Source organism: Mauremys mutica, chromosome 2, assembly GCF_020497125.1.
Source record: "Mauremys mutica isolate MM-2020 ecotype Southern chromosome 2, ASM2049712v1, whole genome shotgun sequence".
Classification (NCBI taxonomy): Eukaryota; Metazoa; Chordata; order Testudines; family Geoemydidae; genus Mauremys; species Mauremys mutica.
In genome coordinates this window covers 177773572-177781299 of record NC_059073.1, presented here as the reverse complement: position 1 = coordinate 177781299, position 7728 = coordinate 177773572, and positions in this window count along the sequence as shown.

The window sequence follows — 7728 nt, the reverse complement described above, 5'->3', positions numbered from 1 at the left end:
CTTCAAACTCCTCTTTGGCTTTTCTTATTACACTCTTGCACTTCAGTTGGCAGTGTTTGTGCTCCTTTCTATTTGCCTCACTAGGATTTGACTTCCACTTTTTAAAGGAAGTCTTTTTATCTCTCACTGCTTCTTTTACATGGTTGTTAAGCCATGGTGGCTCTTTTTTAGTTCTTTTACTGTTTTTCTTAATTTGGGGTATACATTGAAGTTGGGCCTCTATTATGGTGTCTTTAAAAAGGGCCCATGCAACTTGCAGGGATTTCACTTTAGTCACTGTACCTTTTAACTTTTGTCTAACTAACCCCCTCATTTTTGTATAGTTCCCCCTTTTGAAATTAAATGCCACAGTGTTGGGCAGTTGAGGTGTTCTTCCCACCACAGGGATGTTGAATGCTATTGTATTATGGTCACTATTTCCAAGCGGTCCTGCTATAGTTACCTCTTGGACCAGCTCCTGCGCTCCACTCAAGATTAAATCTAGAGTTGCCTCTCCCCTTGTGGGTTCCCGTACCAGTTGCTCCATGAAACAGTCATTTAAAGTATTGAGAAATTTTATCTCTGCATTTCGTCCTGAAGTGAAATGTTCCCAGTCAATATGGGGATAATTGAAATCCCCCACTATTATTGGGTTCTTAATTTTGATACCCTCTCTAATTTCCCTTAGCATTTCATCATCACTATTATTGTCCTGGTCAGGTGCTCGAAAATAGATCACTAATGTTATATTTTTACTAGAGCATGAAATTTCTATCCATAGAGATTCTATGGAACATGTGGATTCGCTTAAGATTTTTACTTCATTTGAATCTACACTTTCTTTCACATATAGTGCCACTCCTCCCCCTGCACGACCTGTTCTGTCCTTCCGATATATTTTGTACCCAGGAATGATTGTGTCCCATTGATTGCTCTCAGTCCACCAGGTTTCTGTGATGCCTATTATATCAATAGAAGAGCAGACTTCAAATCAATACTGACTGAGGGCCAACTGATTTCCAGAACGGCCCTACAGGCATCTTCAGACACGGTGGACACAGCGGCCCGTACCACTGCAACTGCTGTGGTTATGCACAGATGCTCATGGCTCTCCGCATCCGGCATACCTAAAGAACTCCAGACCAAAGTGGAGGATCTCCACTTAGATAAGGATAAACTTTTCTCCAAAAAAACTGATGAACTCCTCCACACCATGAAAGATTCTAGAGCGACACTGCGCACCCTGGGCATTCACCCATCTCTTCCCAGGAGACAACGATACCAACCTTACCAAAGACCACTCATACAACAGTACTATCGTCTTCAAACCAGACCATATGACACAACTAGGAATCATACTAGACCCCCCAAGCGCAGACAAAATCAAAATCAAGTCACCACCTTCCGTCCATTGGGCAATAAACAACAGTTTTGAAATGTTGGTCGAGGGCCTGCACGACCACCCCTTGATTCCACCGCTTACTTTCCCATTTGGCCACCACTTCCAGAATTTCCAACATGCCTGGCAGTGGATTACACAGGACCGCTAGGTCCTCGAAATAGTTCAGTCCGGTTACTCCATCCCTTTTATATCCTACCCTCCTACTCTTCCCCGTCCCTCTTCAGGGACTCTTCTCACGAACAATTACTTCGCACAGAGGTGGCACATCTTCTGCAACTAGGCGCAGTGGAACCTGTGCCAACGCAACAGCAAGGGACAGGTTTCTACACACATTACTTTCTAACTCAGAAAAAGACCGGAGGATGGAGACCTATACTAGACCTACGCTGACTGAACAAATTCGTGAGGATACAAAGATTCAAGATGGTCACACTGGGCACAATAATACCTGCACTGGATCAAGGGAACTGGTTCACAGCCCTCGACCTACAGGATGCTTACTGTCATATATCAATTCGTCCAGCTCACAGACGTTTCCTACGATTCACAATCGGTCAGGCCCATTTTCAATACAGAGTTCTTCCTTTCGGACTCTCCACAGCACCAAGAGTTTTTTCCAAGACTCTAGCTGTGGTTGTGGCTCACCTCCGCAAACACGGGGTCACACTGTTCCCCTACCTGAACGATTGCCTCATCAAGGGCAACTCCTATGGCGAGACACTTCAAGCTACCTGTTTCGCCATCTCCCTCTTTCACAACCTAGGCCTCCAAATAAACATCCAAAAATCTACCCTGACACCTACACAACAGATTGAGTTAATCGGAGCTCATCTCGACTCAATCCGGAGCAGGGCCTCACTCCTATATCACAGATTCCTCGCTATCACGCAGCTCATACACACACTCTCTATTCGTCCCAGGACACAAGCAAGAATCTGCCTACAGCTCCTCGGTCACATGGCAGCCACCACCTTTGTGGTTCAACACGCCAGGCTACACATGAGATGTCTCCAGGGCTGGCTCAACTCCAGTTTCAAACCCAACAGACACCCCTTAGGGATGCTGCTAACTCCTCCTCCCAATGTTATAGCTTCCCTACAATTGTGGACAAGTCCAGAAAACCTCTGCACAGGGGTTTCCTTCCAGCAACGATCCCCAACGCTCATGCTCACCACGGACGCTTCCCTAATCGGTTGGGGAGCGCATCTAGGGGGACACAGGGCACAAGGCCGGTGATCCGCATCAGAGACGCACCTACACATAAATCTCTTAGAGCTCAGAGCAGTGAGGCGAGCATGCCTTCACTTTCTTCCCCTCATAAAGAACAAATATCTGCAGGTCTTAACAGACAACATAGCATGTATGTACTACATAAACAGACAAGGGGGAGTCCGATCACATTCCCTTTGCATGGAAGCCATTAGACTATGGAATTGGTGCGTATGACATCGAATACAAATCATCGCTTCCTACCTACCTGGCTGCCACAACAATACTGCCGACGCACTCAGCAGGCACTTCTCGACAGAACACAAATGGGAACTGCACCCTGCAATACTCCAACAGCTCTTCTCCCTCTGGGGAACCCCGTCAATAGATCTCTTTGCCACAACCCAAAACTGAAAATGTCCCCTGTTTTCTTCCAATGAGCGGGACTCGGGACTGCATCCCTAGGAGATGCATTCCTCATCCCATGGAACAACTACCTCCTGTACACCTTTCCACCAATCCCTCTGTTCCACAGGGTTCTTCGGAAGATTGCGGATGACAAGGCCCAGGTCATCCTTTTTGCCCCAGGTTAGCCAAGACAGATGTGGTATCCCTACTCTGCATGTCCTCCCGTCACCCATGGGCTCTCCCCAACAGGCCAGACCTCCTTTACCAGGACAACGGACGGGTTCTTCACCCCCAGCTCCCAAAGCTCCACCTCACAGCCTGGTTCCTTCATGGTTCCAAACCCATGAACTAGCCTGTTCCGAGCAAGTCCAATATGTCCTCCTGCACAGTAGGAAAGACTCCACTCGTAAAATCTACCTGCAGAAGTGAAAGCGTTTCGCTCTCTGGTGCTCACATAATCACTTTAGCACCCAATAACGTGACCCTCCCTAACATTCTAGACTATCTCCTGAAACTAAAACAGGACGGACTTTCGCTCAGCTCCATCAAAGTGCACCTGGCGGCGCTTACCACCTTCCATGACCTATTAGATGGGTATTCACTCTTTACCCACCCCACCATAAAACGCTTTCTCACGGGCCTGCAAAATACCCTGAAATTTACTCAACAGCGGCTGCATGGAATCTTAACCTCGTTCTTCATGCTCTCATGAAACCTTCATTTGAGCCCTTGGCTACCTCCTCTCATCTCCCTATGTCCATGAAGGTTGCTTTCTTAGTTGCCATAACATCGACAAGGAGAGTTGGTGAAATGAGCACCCTGATGGCCCACCCTCCCTACACAATCTTCTCCAAAGACAAAGTCAGTTTGAGTCCACATCCTAAATTTCTTCCTAAGGTGGTATCGACCTTCCACCTCAACCAACCTGTATATTTACCTCCTTTCTATCCCAAACTTCACAAGACTCTGCAAGAGGCAACCCTGCATACTCTCGACATCAGGCGAGCAATCGCCTTTTATTTAGACAGGACTAAACCATTTCGCAAGTCTCCACGACTGTTTCCATTGCTGAAAGATCGAAAGGCATGGCTATCTCTAAACAATGCCTATCCAAGTGGATCTCTGACTGTATCAGATCCTGTTACCGTGCAAAAAATCTTCAACCGCCCGAAGGCATTAGAACTCATTCCGCTCGAGCCATGTCGACATCCGTTGCCTTCCTACACAACGTTCCCATTCCTGACATATGCAAAGCGCCTAAAAGGTCATCTGAACACGTTTGCAAAACACTATGGTCTCACGCAAGACACCACGGCAGACACCATAGTAGGCCATACAGTACTATCTACAGTACTCACTGCCGCATCTCCAAAGTCCAACCAACCATAGTGGGTACTGCTATACATTCACCTAGAGTGGAGCATCCACAGGGACAGCACTCGAAGAAGAAGAGAAAGTTACTCATCTTACAGTAACTGAGGTTCTTCGAGATGTGTGTCCTTGTGGGTGCTCCACTCCCCGCCTTCCTCCCCTCTACTTTGGAGTACTGGTATGATTCTCCACGGTAGAGAAGGAACTGAGGAGGGTGTGGGTCGCACGCACTCAGGAAGATTCCAATGAGATGGGAGATACCAACTGAGTGCATGCGCCCCAACCAGGCACTGCTACCGAAAATCTCCGAACAACAGCGCCGGGACGCACCGTCACCTAGAGTGTAGAACCCACAGGGACACACATCTCGAAGAACCTCAGTTACTGCAAGGTGATTAACTTTCTCATCCTGCTGGCTGTGTGGGGTGCTGGCTGGGTAATCTCCTCACTGGGAAGAGTCAGTGAGGCCCGAATCTCACACTCTCCTTTGTCTCCTTTGGGTCTCACAGGAGCTCATTGAGGAGCTGCCTGATAACTCTTCACCCGGCGGCGTCCTCGCTAACTCCCTGATTGCTGTGAGCAACCTCAGGTACCGAGACCCTCCCGCCCGGTTCCCCTAACCCCGGTGCTGCTCAGGCCCAGGGCTGGGAGTCACTGCCACTCCCACTCCCAGGTCACCTCCCAAGGGTGGCTCCTGTGGCAGAGGTGGTGGGAAGGTTCACTCTCTCCTGGCTGGGTTGTTGTTTTCGCTCCAGTAACATTGCAATGGCTTTGGGGAGAGGCTCACTCCCAGGATCAGATAGAGGAGGGGCAGCAGGGTCCAGGGAACAGGTGCTACCCCTGTCCTGCTACTGTCTGACTGGGAAACCTTGGCCTTGTCATTCCCTGGCTCGGTGCCTCAGTTTCCATTCTTGCCATCCTCTGCCTAGTTCCCTGCAGTTTCGCGACTGTGTTGATGCCAGTCCCACCTCCGCGATGCACAGTCCTAAACTGGCTCCTCTCTCTTGCCAGCACTCGGACACCTGCCCTTGAGCAAGAGCTAGAGACCCATCTCCTTCGAGCTGCCATCTTCACCCTGTGCACCCAGAAGGACACCACCCAAGTCCAGGTAGATCATGCTAAAGTCATGGATTGAAGAGTCAGCTGTCATCCTACCGTGAATGCTGGCTAATTGCCTGCAGTGGGATATGAATGAGAGAGGCCAGGACATGTGTTTGGGGGTCCCACCAGTGCTTCCCAGAGACCCCTCTTCCTATCCTGTGGCAGATGTAGCCCCACTTTCCCTAACTCTGACCCATGGCTCTCCCTTGCTTTGCAGGATCTGCATAGTGTCTTGCCGGACCTCCTGGATGCCATTCTGGGGAACCTGCTTGCAGAGCCCCGAGACACCGACAGGCTCCACTACATCTTGGGGATGAGCCCGATGAGAGGGATAGAGGCAATTTTACCTTAACTCTTAGATCCATTTTCCAGTCTGTCCTCCTAGCTGGGTCCCCAGTGTCCCGTCCTCAGTCAGGGCAGTGAGTGCAATGCAGTGTCAGGCCCTTCCTCCTTGAAGGACAGAGGAAGAAGCTGGGACTTCAAGCCAGAGCTCTGCCTGGTTCTGTTGCGCACTAACCTCAGGGCCCCTGGCTGGCTTGGGGAGTGAGAGTCTGAACCCCTCCTGTGAGATGCAGAAAATGGTCCTCAGAGAAGAGCCACAGGCTCCTTCCTAGAGAAACAGAGAATCAGCCCTTCTCTCCGACAGGCTCTGAGATTCCTGGGGGGATTGTGCTCACACTCAGTCAGTCCCTTCACCCAACCAAGTACTTGAGAGCCAGGGAGTGGGGAGGGGTCTGTCTCCTTCCTGGTGAGCTGTTCAGAAATCAGGAGTTCAGGGAGGATGGGACCAGCCCCGACACGGAACACTGTTCCACCCTAGAGAGACAATGACAAGTTGTGACCTGCAGAATGGAAGCATCGTCCTGGGGGCAACAATCCCCTTCTAAAGTTCTGCAATCAATGAATCAGATATTCCACCCTGCGCACACTATCTCAGCTGGCTCTGTTCATCAGTAACCCAGGCAAGGACCTCAGCCGGCAGGCCAGGGAGGGGGTTTACCGGCTCTATCAGCTGCTGCTGCACCAGAGGGGTAAGGAACCCAGCTGGGAAATGGCACCCAATAGAAGAGTGAGACTGAAACCCCAGCCAATTTCTCTGACTGTCCCCGGCTGGAGGATGAGTCTCTGTCTGTCTCTTTCTCTGTTCTACACCCTTCCCCTGCAATTCTGTTGGGCCAGGCATGCAGCGAGGACTCTGTCCACTGTGCAGCCACCAATGGGATTGGAAGGACACAGGTACTGCAACCAGAATGCCAAATGTGTGTGTGTGTGTCTTTCCCAGGGCTCACCATCCAGGAGGCTGAAGAGCTGTGGTGCTGGGAGAGCAGGCTCCTGGGCTACAGGAACACGGCCAGGGTAGGGGAAGTAAGGACATTCTGCCAGGGCATGAGACAGCTCAGGGAGTGGAGGTGGCTGGGTCCCCTGCAGTGGCCAACGCAGCTCTTTAGCAAGGCTAATTAATGAGAAGCATTACCTCCTCACGGACTTATGTTCTTAGGGCACGGTGCTTTCGCTCTTGGAAAGTGCAGATGAATCCCCTAAGTGAGCCCTCTGCGAGCCTCTCTTGTCCCACAGGGCCTCACCCAGTTCCCAGTGGCCTAGTGTCCATGTCAACCAAGCCACCACCTAGAGAGAAGGGGAGGATTCAGTCAGCAGGGGCTGCTGATCTGCCCCATTCACCAGGGCTGCCAACCTGTGGCTTTAGCATTAGTGTGTGGGATGACTTGGGGCAAGAGCTCAACCTCCTTGCAACCCACTTCACTGCTGCCAGAATCCCTCCTGCCCTCCCCGGCCCCCCGCTAGTGCCCCCTCCCTGGCCAACCTCCTCCGCTCCCTGTTGCAGGTACTGCTCTGTCTCACTGTAAATGGGGAGCTAGTGGAAGGGGAAATGGAGCCTCCTGGCACTCACTAAAAGGGAAAGTGATGGATTCTCCATCTCTTGATGTCATTTAATGAAGACTAGATGCCTTTCTGGATTGTGTTTGCGTCAAAAGTAGCTATTGTGCTATACAGGAAGCCTGTGATATGCGGGGGGTTAGAATAGATGCTCTAAAGGTCTCTTCTGGCCATAAAGTCTACGAACATTGGAAAAACTTAGTGTAGCATTGGGAGCAGCCTCTATGTGTTTTACCATCTAGCCGGCTTGCTTCCTGGAGTGAACACTGATTGAGTGGGGTGATCCACAGGGAGTATCTCAAACCTTGAAAGTGTCTGGCCAGCGGCAGGACATTAGCACTTCAGGGGAGGGGTGGGTGTGG